Below are 5,006 nucleotides of genomic sequence, written 5' to 3'. Positions count from 1 at the left end.
AACTAACATTTACTCACAATTGCAGGGTAGGTCTGCCTCTAGAGTGTTTCAGTTTGATGCTACTTTATTCTGCAGGACAGATAAGAGGGAAACAGGCCTGCTTTTAACTCCATAGTGTTTACCTGACATCTATAGTTACTTCACAGGTTAAGATGTAACATATAAAACAAGGTGATCTTATAAAATATGGTGTGGATTTAGGACGATTTAAGCTGCTCAACTGTATATAAAATAACTATCAATAATAGGCATATGCATAGTAAAGATTTTTGTTTTTTTAAGTACATTACAAACCTAATTAAGGTACACATTTAATGCAGGACTGTTACTTCTGAGTAGTTTTGCTTTGCACGCCTGCTACTTGTATCTAAGTAAAGGGGCTAAATACATCATCCACCACTCAAATCCTGTCATTTCTTCCTTTATCGCCATAAGCTTTCAAGCATGGCACGAAAAAAAAGGGATACAGTAATTTTGGTTCCAACCAACTTTTTAACTAAACCAACAATTGAGTTTTGTACTTTTTCCTTATTTCTCTTTCCTAAAAAAAGAAACTCCTGTAATTGATAATGTGTACTTTCGAGTTATTCTACTTTGCATTAATGTTACTTTTTTATGAGTAAAAGAGCTGAATACATCCTACACCACTGAAATCCAGCAACTTATTCCTTTAATCACTGCCATAATCTTTCATGTATGGGAACAAATTTGCTGCATCTCCCCCTTTTTTCTGAAATGCCCTTAAAAGCTATTTGTCTTTAACCCAGATTGAGAGAACAATCAGCTTTAGGCATATTTTAAATGAGTTTATTTTTAAGGGAGAAAAGTAAGGGAAAAGTACAGAACTAAATGCAAAAGTTGGCTTTAGGTAAATTGCAACTCTACTTGTAATGCAGGATTGAAACTTTTGAGTCATTTCACTTTGCATTACTACTACTTTTATTGATAAAGGGAGCTGAATACATCCTCCACCACTGTAATGCAACAATTTCTTCCTCTCATTATTGCCTAAATCGTTCATGTTTTGGATCTAATTTACAGCATCTCTTTATTTTTGCTCTGAGACACCCATAAAATCTATTTGTGTTTAACCCAAACTGACAAAGCAAACAGCTTTAGGCATATGTTCACCCTGATGAGTTTATTTTAAGAATGTAAAGTACAAAAGTAAATTTAAAAAGTTGACTTTCAGTCTGCTGCACTTCTGTCAATGCATAACTGTTATTTTTGAGTCCTTCTACATTATTACTGTTTTTATTTAAACTCACCACTGAAATCTTTAATGTCCTTAATCTATGGGACGAAATTAACTGCAATTAACTAGGGGAATAAGTAAAAACTGCAAAACTAAATTCAAAAAGTTGCCTTTATGTGTATTTCACCTTCACTGTCATGCAGCTGACGTTTATTATAAGTTACTGTTCATTCAAACTTTTCATTAGAGGAAAAGATCTTCTCTACATGTTTGCCACTTATTTCCAGATGTGCCACTTTGATGACCCAGTTTCAAAGTTCATGAGTGACCTAGACCTGCCAGAGGTCATGACTTGCAAAGATAGGAGCAAGAAACTTAAAACTTTAAGAGCAAAACTTTTCCAACGCATCCAAGGCTCAATCAGAGCTGCACGCCTTTTTTTCCTGAAGTTTCTGCAAAGTTTCTTTTTGCCCCTGCAAAAAAGCAAAACATTCCTCAGGCCCAGCGAACAAATAAAAGCCTCTGTATAACCCCCTTCTTTCCCCGGTCACCAACCTATTAGTCTGGGTTCAGGAGATAAGGTTCAGAAAACAAAGCGGAGCTGCAGTGCGCTCTGCGGCGCGGCGTCACTCTGTCTGCGCTCCGGACAACTTGTTGATCCTCCTCCCTGCAGCTGCGCTCCGCTCTCACAGCAAATATGAGGCTGATTTAAAACGATTTACCCACTTTCTCCTCATGACCAAATTACGAATGCAAGTATTGAGGAAGAAGGAAACTGTTTGTGTCCTACAGTTCAAGTCCGGACGCAGCAGGAGGAGGTTACTGAAACAAAACGTGCCCATGGGCGTACGACGTTTCCAGAATGGAGCTTTGTGCGCAATTATGATTAGAATAACGAGTGAAACGACGCAATACCTACAAGGAAGGTAATTTAACGCGCTTAGGAGGGAAACTGACACGATTTAAGTCGCTAGATGGTTTTAGTTTGCACTCTTATTTATCAAATTTGAGCCTACACATCGCGCACTTTTTCAAAACCACAGAAAACACCGAATTCCGCGCTTCCAGTCCGCGTCCTCAGCCAATCAACGTGCAAACAGCCAAATAACGTGATAACAACCAAATAACGTTTGACTCTTCCACCGTCCCACGTCAGTGTCGCGCTCCGGTTCTCTTCTTCGTCTGGAGTTGCCACGCGTCTGTCGCGTGGAGGAGTGTACACATCAGACAGTGGCGCAGGGACTCTCGTAGCAGCGTCGACCCTGCGGGGCGGGGTTTGCTATTAAACACCCCCCAAACACCGGCCATGTGCTGATGAAATGCACAAGAGGGTCGATCAGCCCCTAAATTAACACCAGCGCCAACAATGCAGGGTGGATGCACACTGATGCTGCAGGGCTTGCAGTGGAGTCTGCATCCAGGGATGAATTTGCAATCTATCAACCTGCAAAGTAGCTTTTCAATCACTGTCTCTTGGTGTCTGATGTAAGGAATCAAAATGTACATGTGGCAACAGCATCTTCAGGGTCATTGTTTTATGCAACCAACAGTCAAAAACCTAAAGATATCCAGTTTGCAATCTCAAATGTGGCAATATTCATATTTGAAAAGCTGTCTCTTTTGCATATTTGCCAAAAAGAAATTACAAAAAAAATCTTCACTACTTGTCTCACAGCAATAGGATCACAGTAATCTGGCTAAAAAGTTGTTTGACCTGCATTCAGTTCACAATCATAACTTGAAAGACTGAAGTTACAAATTCCTGCAATAGTCTATTTTTGCACATCATGCACACTTGAATTTGAAATTTTCTTCTTCACTAACAGAAAAACTACTGCATCAAGGTAGTTCAGATTTAACCAGCCTTTGGCCTTGTCTGAAATACATCTGCTCCGTTGCTATCTTCCTCCCTCTGTCCACCTCCTGCCTCTTTTCACTCTCCCTCACGGTCCAGATGGGACTCTCTGCTCTCTGAGCAACAGCCATCGAGGCCTGGCTCTACTGTAACGTGAGAGGCGGCAGCAGGAGCACAGGCAGGCAGGAAGCACTGGGAGAGATGGGTGGATGGGAGAGACGAGGTGGCCAGATTGGACTGAGAGACAAAGGCAACCATGGCTGCCCGAGTGCCTTCCAGGCTGGTCATGGAGTGGCCACTCCAAGCCTCCCTGGAGGCCGGCCCTCCTCTTCCCCACACACACTGCTCCTGCACAGCTGGCTGCAGGAGATGAGGAAGGAGGAGGAGGATGGAGATGGACAGCTGAACCACAGAGATGCACTGATGCGCCACAACATTACAACCACCTGCTTAGTACTGTTTCGGTACTGCTAGTGCTTCCAAAACAGCTCTGATCTGTTAGGACATGGACACAGGACCTTTGTAGGTGGTGTCTGGCACCTGGATGGTGGCAGCAGATACTCTGGGTCCTGTGGGTTGCAGGGTTGAGGCTTCGTGGATTGGAACTGTTCCAATGACTCACATGGTCAGTCAGAATGGAATTTGGAGGCTTTGGGCTCTTTGTTGTGTTTCTCGCGCTGTTCCTGAGCAGTTTTTGCAGTGTGGCAGGACACATTATCCTGCTCAGGAAGTCAGCTGATGTTAGGGAGTGCTGTTGCCACTGAAGTGGGTGATACATGTCGAAGTAATGTCCACATAAAAGCCAGGACCTGAGGTTTCACAGCAGAATTTTGCATTTAGGATTAATTTACACTTCACCTGTCAGTGGTAAATCAGTGTACAAGGTCTATTATGGCATAAACTGCATCTCTAATGTAAACGACTTAAACAACTATCTCAAGTTGTGAAAAATCCACTTATTTTTTGTTCGAGTTGAACCACTCAGATCCTTTGGACAGCCTGAAAACCACCAACCATTTGGCAGTGTGGAAAAGTTGGCTGCAGTTTAACTTTTGGACAATATTGCCCGTTGGCATACAATCACACGTTAACATTGCTGTGTCGCCCACCTATCACTGTGGCACAGCTGTCACTGCAGCTAGCAGCCTGTACCCCATAATCAGATATCTGCATATCTCCACTTTCACACAGGGAGTATGACAGTGTGGTTTCTAGTTGAACATACTGTTAGAAGATGATTGTGGAAATCATATTTTTTTTTATGCAGCAGGGAGAAGAGAGGTGAGGTGCTGTCTGAGTGTAAATTAGGAGCTGGGATGACTTATCTGTCACAGAGTTATGCTGCAAAATATTATCAACAGTAACATTCGGCGTTAATGACCACTGGGTCAGTTACTGTTTGGATGTGACAGGTGCAGCAACAATGTACTGTCATCGCACAGAGTCTTCACTTGTCATCTCTAACAGAGGTTTCGGCGAGTGAATTCATGAAGTTGGGGTTGTTTCAATCCCAGGGTGCAGTTTGTCAGGTTCCTCTATTCCAAGGGGAATTGAGAAAGTGTATACGAGACCTGAAACTAGCTTCTGATACCACGTAGTCGACTTCTTGGATTCTGTGGTAACACGGTTGTGTGCTTGTGTCTTGAAGACGGTGTGTGGAAACGGTCACTCTGATCTTGCATTTCAACCCTGCATATCCTGTCTGTCAGACATTTACCGTAAAGTTTAATACGGTTTTCTTCATCAGCAGTATGTCGCAACAGAAGATGACCCAGCAATATTAAGGCACATTTAACAGCTGATCTGGAGCTTTCGACTGTGTCAGATGATCAACTTTTACATCAACATGGGGGAAAATTGCAAAAACTGCTGAGAAAACCTGACCCTTTAAACTCCTCCCACAAACAGTGATTTTCTAATCATGGTTTAGGAGCTGACAGCTGCCTTTCATGCTTT

General features: G+C 42.5%; 1 long non-coding RNA gene across 1 annotated transcript; it reads right to left on the bottom strand.

The window, feature by feature from the left end:
- Window positions 1–1,126: 1,126 nt before the first annotated feature.
- Window positions 1,127–2,490, bottom strand: LOC129347753 (uncharacterized). The gene is made up of 2 exons (XR_008600001.1): window positions 1,751–2,490; window positions 1,127–1,668 (listed from the first exon to the last, which is right to left on the bottom strand). It is a non-coding gene; the product is annotated as an uncharacterized LOC129347753 (long non-coding RNA).
- Window positions 2,491–5,006: the final 2,516 nt, after the last annotated feature.

Source organism: Amphiprion ocellaris, chromosome 20, assembly GCF_022539595.1.
Source record: "Amphiprion ocellaris isolate individual 3 ecotype Okinawa chromosome 20, ASM2253959v1, whole genome shotgun sequence".
NCBI lineage: Eukaryota > Metazoa > Chordata > Actinopteri > Pomacentridae > Amphiprion > Amphiprion ocellaris.
The sequence above is the reverse complement of the archived record's forward strand: the minus strand, read 5'-3'. Positions and strand labels throughout refer to the sequence as shown.